Genomic DNA, 13,592 nt, shown 5'->3' with positions numbered 1-13,592 from the left:
CATCTTGATGGCCCTTGGAGTCCTCTTTTTTTAAGGTTTTCGCCAGTCAGGATCTTTCCTTTTAATAGCGTCCAAATGAAGATTTTTATCTTAGGCAAACTTTCAGATTTCCATGCTATTTTCCATGGTTCCCAATCTTGCTGATTGGTTTGATCTTGGAGAATTTTATATCCAGTTTTGACTGTATATTGCCCATTACTTGGGTCCCAAAGGTAATTATCTTCCTCATCACGATGAATTGGTGCTGCCCCCTTTAGATGCTGCTTGATTTTGTTCCATTGTCCTTCCATGTTTGCTGGGATTGCTGGCCTTTTCCATTCCTTCCATTCCTTCTGATTCCACAGGGAGATTGAATGTAAGGTATTAAAGCCTTTCCCTCTCATCCACTCTTGAATGCCATCCATTTTCGGGTGATCCTATAGTGGGTCTTTTCCCATGATTCTGTCTTCCCAAATCAATATTTTTTGTCCATTCCCTAGAGTTTTGGAAATGTGACTTCTCATTATTGGAATGACTCTTTTAACTAGCTTCCATACTTGGGTGCTTTGTCTTATTGGGATGTTTCCACTCAACAGTTTATCCTTTGAACCATTCAGATATTTATTTATGAGGGCTTTTTTCCAACAGCTCTCCTTACTTGTTATGAGTCTCCAAACAATTTTCATTCCCAGGGCTACATTCATGAGCCTAGGCAACCGAATGGACAGGCCTCCTTGTTCATATGGTATCACTACTTGTTCTCACCTCACCAAACTTAACTTTTTGTTTTCCTGCTTTCCCCCTTGCCAGAGAAAACTTCTTAGAATTAATTCCATCAGCTTATGGGCACTTGCTGGTGCTATGATTAGAGCATATTGATATATTGGTAATGTAGCAAGGAGAGCCTTAATTAATATCACCCTTCTAGCCATATTTAACCACATCATTCCCCAATTCTTTATCCTGTCTTGCATTTTCCCAATTTGTTTTGTCCATATTTCTACCTTCATGCTCTCTTTTGATATTGGTAATCCCAGATAGAGGAAGTGATTCCAATTTTCCTGTGCTGGGATTTCCATGATTTGGTAAATTCTTTGCCTAGTTTTTGGTGGAATGTTCCACCCATAGATCCTGCATTTTGTGTTATTTAAAAGTTCACCTGACACCTGTAGAAATGCATCCATTATTTTTTTTGAATCTTCTTGCTATAATTGTTGATGCTCCTCCCATCAGCGATGTATCATTTGCAAACAAGGAATGATTTATGGTTTTTATTCCTTTTGCTATTCTCAGTCTTGTAATGGTTCTTTCTTTCCTCTGAGTTTCCAATGCTCTACTGAGAGTTTCTGCCATTATTATATAGAGAAATGGTGATAGAGGGCAGCCTTGCCTGAGGCCTCTTGTGCTTTGAAAAAATTCATTAGGTCTTCCATTGATGAGGGGGGCGATCCAAGGAGTGGATATGCATTCTTGTATCACTTCTATTATTTATTTTGAGAAGCCCAGTTTCTGAAGTACAACCATTAGATATGGGTGGTTGACTCTATTGAAAACGTTTGCCATATCTAGTTTGATTATCATACCTTTTTCTTGCTTTAAGATACTGGAATGGACATCTTCCTGAACTATTATGACATTGTCAATGATTTGTCTGTTTGGGACAAACCCTCGGTTTTCTGAGATAATTTGGTGCAACACTTTCTTTATTCTATTCGCCACTATTTTTGTTATTATCTTGTAGGAGGAATTGCACAGAGAAATGGGCCGGAACCTATTGAAGGTGGAGGGGTTTGCTTCCTTTGGAACCAAAGCAAGATAGGAAGATCTTGTGTGGCTTCCCATTTTTTTTTAAACATTCTTTGCCATTCTTAAGAAATCCTTTCTGATTGTATGCCAATGATTTCTGTAGAAAGCTATTGTGAATTCGTTTGGCCTAGGCGCTTTGTCCGGATGCAGGCTCCAAATGGCCTCCACAATTTCTTCTTCTGTGAGATCCTTGCACATGTCTTTGTTTTGTTCTTTTTTGATTTTCTTCTTTGTATGCTGCAAAATTTCTTCATATTCCGCCGTTTCCTCCGTTGCTGACAGTAAGTTTTTGAAGTGCTTGTGGGCTGCTTTTTTTTATTTCTTCTGCTCCTTTGATTTCTTGATTTTCCACTTGTATTTTTTCTATCTGGTTTCTAGCTCTTTTGATTTTCATACTGTTGTGAAAAAAAGACGTATTCTTGTCCCCTGCCTTGAGCCAGAGGCTTCTAGATTTCAGTCTGGCCTCTTCCTCCTCTTTCCTGTTTTCCCTATATATCTCCAAGAATATTTCTTTCTGTTTTAGGTAGTCTTGCTTGCTTTCTTCTTTACATTCTTTTTCAGCCTGCATGCTGTCCATTTTCTGTTGTAGCTCTTTTTTTTTTTTCATTTAACCTTGCCCATTCCTTTAGCTTGGTTCTTACATTTTTTAATTTTGTCTCCCATATGTACTGTGGTGAGCCTGATATTCTTGGTGCCCATGCTACTTTAACTAATTCACTGATTTCTGTGCTGCTGTCCCAGATTGAGCTGTACCTGAACGAGAGTGGGCCTTGGTTTTCCATTTTGCCCATTGCTATTGCAACCGGTTTATGATCAGAAGTTGTGGTGTGAATGATTCTGGATTTGATAGAGCTGTACATTGCTGCTATGTTTTCTTGGATCAGGATTCTGTCTAGTGTTTTTTTATGTTACTTTTACCCACTCTCTTGTTATTCTAGGTATATTTTCCATTATTTGGAGGAATGTCCAGAAGGCTATACTGTTCCATTATTTCTTCTAGTTCCTGGATGGATCTGATTGATAGTTTCCTCCAAACTCTTCCTCTATGCTTCTAACCAGATTTAAATCTTCTCCTAAAGTTATTTTTCCAGCTTGAGTTTCTTGTAATACTTCCTTTATTGTTGCCCATCACTGTTCTTTCTTCTTATAGTGGTTGGGGGCATATATACAATGTTCCACAAAGTCTCCGGGACGGGGAGACGCAGGTGCGGGGAGACGCACAAAGGGGACGTGTGGGAGAACCCTGCAATTTTAGGGAAATTTAGGGGAGACGGGGAGACGTCGAGGTATATATAATATAATTTTTAATTATATATTATAAATTTATATATATGTATATAATTTTGAAATTTTTATGTTCATATTCATTGTTCAATAATGCTAATTCATCAAGATTCAATACCATAAGATTCAATAATAAAATTCAATATGAAACTCAAATATTCAAATACAATGTACATTGATCCATATCATTCATCATTCATCAATCATCAATCTATAATTTACATCATTCTATAATTTACATTGAATCATTGATTTAAAAATTAAATTGTAAATTGAAAATTCTGAATTTATCATTCATCATTCTAGTCTTCTAGATTCTAAATTGAACACTAAGTCTTCACATGGCTGAGGATAATAGTGGTCTACTTCTTGCCTCAGGACCGAAGTTGCAGAGATCTGCTCCTTGCCTCAGGGATGAACTGAGGTCTGTAGGCTGTAGCAGACCTTTTCCCAACGCTGAGACTGAGGTCCGATAAGAGTATGACAACAGTTCCAAAGTGAAAATACTGCTCCAAAAAACAAACCAGAAATTATGACCAGAAAAGCGCAAGACTTGTGACCAGAGAAGCCCAACGAAACCACCTCAGAGATAGCAAAAAATCCACGAAATTACTTCACAAAATCACCTCAGAAACGAGTTTTTCTTGTTTGAATTCGGTAGTCAAATGAAGAGGCCCAGCTTCAATATATTCAAGATTACGCTAAATCGTTGATATGCTGCCGCCTGCCGCCTGCGTGGAGCAAGAGGGAGGATGCCACTGCAAGTTTGCAACGACTGCTAACTTATTCGGTAGTCAAATGAAGAGGCCCAGCTTCAATATATTCAAGATTACGCTGAATCGTTGATATGCTGCCGCCTGCCGCCTGCGTGGAGCAAGAGGGAGGATGCCACTGCAAGTTTGGAACGACTGCTAAGTGCTAACAGCAAGTCGCTGCGTGGAGAAGAGTGAGGATGCGCTGAAGCTCTCGTGGGCGCAGTGAGAGCAGATGGAAGAAAAAAATGCGTTGAGGTAAGAGCATAATGAATGGCGGCAGAATGAAAACTTGAAAAGTGGAGTTAACCCTAACTTGTTCATGTAATTTTTTATTTGTAATTGTTAATTTAGTTTATTTTTATTTTTTATGTTTTCTTAATAAATTAATTTTCATTTTTTTTAATTTTTTTTTGTTGGTTTATAAAGGGTAATTAGACAAAAATGAAGGGGGGACGCCCAGAAGAACCCCATTTTCGGGGGGACGCCCAGAAGAACCCCATTTTTGGGGGACGCCCAGAAGTACCCCTTTCGGGGAGTCGAGTCTCCCACATTGGGGAAACGCACCCCCTTGCGTCTCCCCGAGTCTCCCCAAAAGGGGGACGTGGGGAAACGCATCCCCGAGAGTCTCCCCGTCCCGGGTGCGTGGGGTGCGAGGGGTGCGCGCACCCCACCCTGGGGGACGCGTCCCCGTGGAACACTGCTTATATATTTATCACCCTGTATTTCTTTTCTGTGTTGATCCTCCTAAGATCTGTTAAAATCCAGTACTGGCCTATTTTTTTCCCATTAGTTCCCATATTCCTTTTTTCCAGATTGTGCATATGCCTCTTGATGCTCCTGTTGCCTGGATTGCTTCCCCTTCATATTGCCTGAACTTTTTTTTAAGTTTTTCCGATTCTTGGTTGTTTACTTTTGTCTCCTGGATCATAAGGATATCTGGGTTCTCTTTTGTCAAAATGTCTCTTGTTGCATTTTCTTTAAAGGGTGTCCCCATTCCTCTGTAGTTTCAGGAGACTATTATCATTATTTACTTGTTGGGTGGTGCATGGCTCCTTTCCCTTTATGCTCGCTTTTCTCCATATTTCCTGTACTTTTCCCTAGATAAGTATCCATAGGTTGTTGTGTTCTTAGGGCCATTTCTTTTGCTGCTGCTTCATCCCGTATTTCTTTATTTGTCTTTCTTCCAACTTTTTTTTGGTTTTCTGCATTTGGAAATGTTTCTTTAGCTTGTTTTCTGGTTAATATCTTGTCTATTGAGGGTGGGGGAGAGAGGTGAGTTGAATCTTTGGGAGAGAGGGGGGATCGCTGGGGGGTTGGGGAACGCGGGGTTCTAGATCGAGATCTAGATCTAGATTTGGGCTCAGGGGATGGGGGATCTGATGGGAGCAGTGGATCAAAGGGGTTATGGCTAACTAAGTTTGCTTTTAGTTGAGCTTCAGCAGATTGTGTGGGCTGAGAGGAGTGCTGAACTGGTTGTTTGTTGGCTATCTTCTTTCGTTTGACCTGTTCCCATTTATTTTTTGGATTCTCAATCTTTTCACTTTCATTTTCTTTATTTTTTGTACATCTATTTGCAAAATGACCGTATTCATGACATACCTTGCATTTGAAGGGGATTTGCTCGTAGTCCAGCTGTTGTATGTGCGTCCACTGATCCACTTTTATTTTGATAGCTTCTGGTAGACCTTTCCCTAGATCCACTTCCACACAGATTCGGGCGCATGCATGCATGTTTTCTTTAGGCTCACATTTGTCTATGTATTTCTCGACTGCGTTTCCTATAGCTCTAACTAAATCATCTCCCCAGCAGTGGAGGGGAAGATGCGGCAATCTTACCCATACTGGGACAGCATTTGGGACATCCATTTCTGGATCAAAGTCCGGTGTCCATCTGTTCAGATACAGTCCCCTTGTATCCATAAAATATGGACCATTCCTGAATATCAGATCGCGGTCCTCTTTGGTTTCAAAGTGGAAGGTATAGTAACCTCTACCACAAAATCTGATTGAGATCTTCCCAGATATTGATGCAACCTAGTTTCTTTCTACCCACTTTTGCACAGTCTTGGGTGATGGCCACAACCCAGTAAACTGCCCTACTAATCCTCGTTCTGCCAGGGAGAGTGCTGCTTTTCTTGGGAGTGCTGGAGGGAGAGATATTTCTGGTATTTCTTCCATTCTTTTAACAAACTTTGAAACTGACGGTTTGTTCTTTGCTGGACCCATTGTAGAGATGAGGGAAGCAAAAGCTTTTTCTGTTACTTCTGATTCTTGTTGGAGATCTGTGTGATGATGATCTTCATCCTCCGTTGGATCCATAATGCTCAAACCTTAGCAGCAGATGGCCGCTGAGGGCCAATACGATCTGGGGCAGTAGTTGCCTGCCGAATGCTGAAGCTGCGATCTCACCTTCCTATTCCTGCCGTTCTGACCTTAGCAGCAAGGGCCACTGAGGTGCAGCGAATGCTGCTTCGCCCTGTAAGCTGCAGCAGCAGCTAGGGTTGTGCGCAATCCTCAGCCTCTCTCCATGCCATCGCATGCAAAAAAGTTTGTATCATTAATTTACTAATACATAATATTTAATGAATGGCCTAATGTTCAAGGTAAATTTTATAATACTTCCAAGCAACCAGTTTCATTGGAAACAGGAAAGAGTCTATTGCAGGAAATGCAGTTCAGGTGCCATACTAGGCACGTTTCTATATGGAAACGTGGAAATGCATATGGTATGGCCCTGAAATGCATTTCTCTATATATTAGTGTGTCTTCTGTGTGCGAAATGTGTTCTGTATGGCTGAAAATTCTTTTTCGAGCCATACTAGTGTTCATATGACATGTTTCCAACACTCAATCAACCTATTTTGACTTGGTTTGACTTATATTTTGACTAGGTTTGAAAAAAATGCGGGCTCTTTTACTAAAGTTTTTTTGTTGATGTTTGTAGCTTGGGCAGGTATTTTTGCAGAGGCCCAAGTGTACTTGAATTTTTTGTTGATGTTTGTAGCTCGCACAGACATTTCTGCACACGCCCAAGTGTACCTGGGCGTGCAAAAGTCGTTGCATGTTTCCTTAGGATAATTACTCAAATATTGAGTAAGTTACTTTTGTAACTTAGCATGTGTCTAACTTAGGAAAAACACAATTAATTATGTTGGCTATTGAGTTAAAGTAACTTAAAGAAAGTAAAGTATTCGTACAAAGGATAGTACCAGGGTAACCAACACTTGCAGCAGGTAGAAGGAACGAAGGATACTGGTAGTGTTGCCAGCGTGATTGGCAGAGGTCAGCCCTCAGAGGGAGACCAAACCAATTGGGTGTTTTGGTGACAAAATAAATTTCGTGGGTGCTTAAAGGACCAGTTAGATTTTCTTCAATCAATTGGGCTTGATGGACTTAACACATATCTTTTGTAAGACCGATTGAGATGACTATAGTGGGTCTTTGGTTCCAAGACAGGGTGGATGGAGCCTCAAATTTCCTGCCTTGGAAGGCTAGGGTCACCTTGGTTCTCAAGGAAAATGATCTTTGGGAGATTGTTATGAATGTGATCTGAGAGACAATAGATGCCAAGGAGAAGGCTGCCCTAACAAAGAGGGAGATAAAGGCACAAAGGGTACTCTTGGATGCGGTGAAGGACCATTTGATCCCTCACTTGTCCGAGAAGAAGTCAGCCAAGGAGATGTTTGATGCTTTGGTGGGTCTATATTAGAGCAAGACTATTAACAGGAAAATGGTGTTGAGGGACAAGCTCTGATCTACACAAATGACTAGATCTGACTTGGTGATGAATTCCTCGATGAAGATCACACAAATTCATGATTAGCTTCGGTTGACGACACATAGTTAGTGAACGTGATGTTGGATTGTGTAGCTCGAAAGGACTTCCACATAGGCTTGGTGTCTTAGCATGTGAAAGATTGCCTCTCTAGATAAACTTTGTAAAGTGATTTTATAAATTATCTTTTGTATATGATGATTAATAGTGACTTAAGTGATACCAATGAGAGGTTAAAACTTAAGTCACACCCGTTGATCTTGAGATGGAAAGATCTAACCTTGGCCATTGAAATATAGGGTTAGGGTTTTAGTCATTAATAAGTTATAAAAGGAGATCTAAGGGAGAGGTGAAGATACCATTCAACAACACTAGCCTCAGGAGGAAGAGTGTGATACTCTAGTGTGTCAAGTTGTGCAGGGGCCTGAGGAAAGGGAGTAAGGGACAATTAGGGAGTAGCAGTGACGCTGTTCAACTATTTGTATCTTTTCTTTGATGGGTCATTATCCTTTGTATGGGAGCCCAAGTTCTTAATAGAACAAAGTTTGTTGGTTTTCCTCTAAGTGGGGTTTCCAGGATATATTTGGTGTTCAACATGTGATGATTATTTTTGTGTGTTTCCGTTGCAAATGTTTCGTTAAGAACATAACCATGGCATTGAATGGCTTCCCAAAGACATCGGATCTGTTTGTCAAAGGAACTCGTGCTTGTTAGAACCAACCCTCATTTGATAGACTATGGGATGATTGCATCACGGAGGAGATGAGGGAGTAGTGAATGGTTAGGGTTAGCATGTAGGAAGGTGATGAGGACCCGACTCTTGTTGGTAAGACAGTGAGGAGAAAAGGAAAGGGTTTGAGTGGGAGTGAGGAATCAGTTTCACAACTGTAGAAGGACTTGGCCAAGGTCAAGGACTTGGCCAAGGTCAAGTGTTTGGCATGTCAAACACGATACCAGCTAGTGCATGGCTACTAGATAGTAGAGCCACATGTCATATGATAGGGGCATGAGAGTTATTTGACATCTTGACAGATTGGGACTCAGAGATGCATGTGGAATATGGTGTTGAAACTTGATACCAAACGTGCAGTGAAGGGAGTTGGGACAATGCCATTCCGGCTTGAGTTAGGAGGCATGTTAAAAGTGAAGGACTTGTTATGGGTGCCAAAACTCAGGTGAAGTTTCCTTTCAATGTCTATTATAGAGAAGAAGGGGTTTGTTGTAGCATTCCAGGATGAATAGGTATTGATTAATCTCATGGGATCTATCTTAAACGATGGCCACGTCATTGGAATTGGAGAGGGCAACTTGTATAGGCTAAAGGGCTAGCTTATTCGAGCCATGGCAAGTAGAAGAACAATGATAGAGAACAAGGAGTAGGAAGCTCTGAAGTTTGAGCAATTCAGTGGGAGTTAGCCTTCAGGTTTAGGTAGGGAAGACTAGTCAACAAATCCTTCCAAGTCTGTCAAGAAGGTTCAGGTGTAGGAAGCTTCTAGGAACAAGTCCAAAGGGACTAGGTCTTCAAGGATGATTTTGAACTAGGTGGCAAGGATGGCTTCTAGTTAGAAGGGAGTAGCCATGGTAGTGGATGTAGTGCTAGGATTGGAGCCAAGTCTAGGTGGCAGAAGTACCTCCCTCGCTAAGATGGAGTGTTGTTGTTTATGTAGATTGGCAAGGAACTTCTGCGCATGCCTAAGTGCCTAAGTGTGTAAAAGTTGCCCAAAGTCTCCTTGGGATACTTGCTCAAGTATTGAGTAAGTTGCTTTTGTAACCTTGCCTAAGTCTAACTTGGGAAAAACACATAATTATGTGTGTTGACTATTGAGCTAATTGTTGGTCTCAAGTGAGGCAAGATCTAATTTCAGTGATCCATTACTTTGGAGAATAGGGTTAGAGATTTAGCACAATGAGAAATAATAAAAACTAAGATAAGGAGAGGAGAAATATGCACCATACAGTGGCACAAAACATTGAGTGAGTTTTTCAAGTGAGTGTGATACTCAAGTGTGTTGGGTCCGAGAAAAGTGAAGCGATGCAACATAGGAGATCCAAATTGGCCATGTAGAGTATGGATAGATCTAGGGCTTGATCAACTCAGATCTAGGATATGTTGTATTTGTAAATTCTTTAGTGGGGCTATTATTCTAGCACAGGAGCCCAAGTAGGTTCAGATTATTATTTTAATGAAGAATTGTTGATTGGGCAGAATTTATGTGTCACATGTGATTGAGAATGCTTTCGCTGAATAACTTTGTTAAGAACCTAGTTGTGCTTTTATTCAATAGATCTATGATAATCTGCCAGGAATTAGTTGCCAGGTGCTGGGTTTAGAATTCAACCTTTTTAATATTATCATTAGTTGTTTAAAAATGTTTGAGTGGTTCCAACCTCATTAAACTTCATATGGAGAAAGTACAATTTCACATCCCATTCAAATCCCAACATCTAACAATTTTCAGGATATTAGGATTGGTAGGACCGTGTTGATTTTTCTAGGGCAAACAAGCTAGAAATAATTTTCTTCCACATAAAACTACTTCCATTGGTTAGTTAGCATTAATTCACATAGCATTCATCCAATATAATTAAGCAGTTATACAAAAGAAAATTTCAACCAATAAACATGAAAGAGCAGTAGAAAATAACCATGAGACAAGAGACAAAAATTAGGCCCGAGGCTAGGGCAAAACCCACAAGGGTAAAACCCAGAAATCATTCCTTATGAGAGAGAGAGTTCAAGATTCATCAATACATCATAAACACCAATATCAAGATAATAACCAAACCAGTGACCAAGAACAAGATCATGTGCCAAGCCCTCCTGATTTTTGGCCTCCTTCCTTTCTTCGCTGGAATAGAGCTCATTGTGAAATAGATCCATGTGCAAATGATAAGAGGTCTCCTCTTTATAGACTTCAAAGGGGGTCGAATGGGTCTCTCTTAGAGGCCCAACCGACTTGAACAATAGGAAGCCAACTTAAGTAATTTGGAGGTATAAATTCAAATTCAAAATCTTCCTTCTTCTTTTGATGATGAAAACACTGACCATGGCTACCATATTTCCAACAGATCGCAGCATTTTCATCGGATTCTATCATGTATGAGTGTATGGGATTGGCTTTTAATCAAGAGCACTGATACCATTATGTGGCTTGATGTTGGTGGTGTTGATTGATGAACTCCTCTGTCACGACCTTAGTAAAAATGTACCCTTCACTCAAACCAAAATCATTGATCAGGCAAGTGATGGTTTTTCTACCATATTTTTAGTCTATGATTATGCAATTTCATCAAAATTGGTAACTGATGTCCCTAGCAGATCAGGGTAGAGGCAAAGGCTAGACAAGAGGCAAAGGGTGATACTTGTGATTAAGATCCCAATATAAGCATTGGTGGACCATTGCTTGTCATTTAAATATTCTTTCTCATTTATTCATAATGCTATCTTTCACATTTCTAACTTGTTTCTGTTTCAAAAGCTTGTCCCCCTCTCCCCATATTGTGTAACTTAAGAAATAGTTTAACTGCCCCAGTATATTTGCATGTGATATGAATTCTCTGCAATGGAAGTCAGGTGTATTTTGCATTTTTATAGTTCGTTTAACCTTCATAATCATTCTTTGCATAGTTTGGTGCATTAAATTTCTGGAATCTGCAATTTCAATAGCTTGTGCTATGACACATCTGGAATTTTTTAGCCCTTCCTGAGTTTCATTTGATGTTGGCGTTGAGCGACTTTGAAACTTGTATACATTATCGACCTTTAGTGGCCTTTTCTTTTAGTTATTTTAAAACCTGTTGGTGAATGATTAAACCAGGCTACCTTATGGTATTCACACGATTCTGATATACATGCAGAAAGTGAATGAAATTAGTTATGGCTTCATTGATTTGTATAAATTTTAATTTCTGGTGAGAGGTTTTTGTGGGATGTTTACATGAGTACAAAGTGTAAAAAGGGTTTTGGCTTGTTGGATTTCAGAGGATTTGTTTATCCTTTAGTACATTTATGAATGTAAAATAGCATGTTTGATTTAGGAAGATCTGAATTCGACACATGTTGGAAGGAAGTAGCCAAATACTTAACAATATTGGTTCCTTAATTTTATTTTTCACTTTCCATTTGGCTTCAATTCTACGAGAAATTTTATTTGTGCCTTATTTTTGATTTAGCAATCTCTGTAGTTTAAATTTGATGGTAATCTGTATTCAGATGACTCGTATATGAGGAGCTTTGCCACCACTATTTGTGTAATTTTGCAGATTGGAAGACCTTGTTTTCCAATAAAAGGGGATGATAATAAATAGCGATTTTTTGATATATATTATAAAAATGGGTTGGATACTGATTTGTTGGATAGTAATAATCATAAATTCTAGATGTAAAGTCTTTTAAATTCTACATTGAAGCTAAATCCTTTGTGCTCCAATGAATGATAGATTATAGAGAATTTTTTTTTCGAATAATACGTTGAAACTAAATCTTTTGTACGCCAATGAATCCATTTCATTAATAGGTATGTTTTCTTTCAAAGGTCACAAAGTTGAAATGCATTTTAATTATGAACAAGATTTCTAATGATTATATGTATTGTGGTCGCTTATAATTATGTATATTATTGAAGATAATGAGCCTACGATATATTTTTAACAGTTGATACATGGTACAAGATGTTAGAGAACTAATTAAGAATTAGTAGACAATCATTTACATGGAAAAAAATATTTTTTAAAACTTTGATCAAATTAATAATGAGAGCAATAAGCTATTTGACTTGTGAAGCTGTCTTGCACTCTCAGTAGCAATTGACAATTGACTTATATATATAAATAAATAAAGAAAAAAAAGGTGGATTTCCTTATTTATTTATAGGTATTATGGTAAATACGATTTTTACTTTACCATCATTGTAGTTTATGGGATTGCATTAATTTTATTTTTTAAATTTAAAATAACACTAGTAGGAAGAATATTTGATTTAAAAAAAATAACATTGACTTGAATGATGTATTTTAATTTAAGATACATAATCATTATGAATTTGAATCATGTATTTTAATTTAAGATACATAATCGTTATGAATTCTAATTTAAGAAACATGATAGCACTGTATCATTGATTGAAGGTTCATGAAGTTGGAGGTTTTATCATGACAATCTAGTTATTGTAGTAGTAAGCGTTTCTTTCGCTGAGTGGATGGAATCAAAGGTTCATGAAGTTGGAGGTTTTATCATGATAATCTAGTTATTGTAGTAGTAAGCGTTTCTTTGGCTGAGTGGATGGAATCATTTGGTGTCTTGGTGTTTCAAAACGAGTTGGAAGATTTTACAAGCAAATAGGTTTGCTTTCCTATGAGATATCAATATCTGATTTGAGTTTGGGTTAAGATAGAAAAATATGAATGCTAAATTCAAGAGCTTTCCTCTATAATAGATTTGAAAGAAGGAAATGAAAGGTCTTATATCCATTTCTTTTGTTTGTTGGGTATTGGTAGATGCTTGGTGACCTCAAACACTTCGGCAAATGCTTGCTAATAATTGGGTGCTTCAAATGATCGCTTATATGCTTTATTTATTGACTATAATCACTAATGGGATGGTGGGGACTATTTTTCATCTTGTTAAATTAAAGTTTCGAGAACGAGCCAACTTGTTTTCAGGTGTCTGGCAAATAAAATATTTATTTATTTGTCATTATATATGAGGTTACCTAACAATGATTAAGGATTTGGAAATAAAAAATATGGAGATTACCCAAGTGTTTAAGAATGAACAATTATATAATGTTCCACCTACCTTTGCTTCAGTGGGAGGAAACATGGAGGAATTAGCTTCTGAGGTCTATTTGTGGGTAGGCCTCAATTTTGTGGTTTGGGGTTCAAAAACTTTCAGAGCCCATTTGAAGCATAGCTTCAATCTTCTCTGTGTTGTTCCACACTAGTAAGGTTTCCAATTGGCAAAACTCACCTCAATTGGAGTTTGCAAAAGTTTT

The sequence above is a fragment of the Pinus tabuliformis genome, chromosome 9, assembly GCF_031772625.1.
Source record: "Pinus tabuliformis cultivar Carrire ecotype Pingquan chromosome 9, CPIR1, whole genome shotgun sequence".
NCBI lineage: Eukaryota > Viridiplantae > Streptophyta > Pinopsida > Pinales > Pinaceae > Pinus > Pinus tabuliformis.
The sequence above is the reverse complement of the archived record's forward strand: the minus strand, read 5'-3'. Positions refer to the sequence as shown.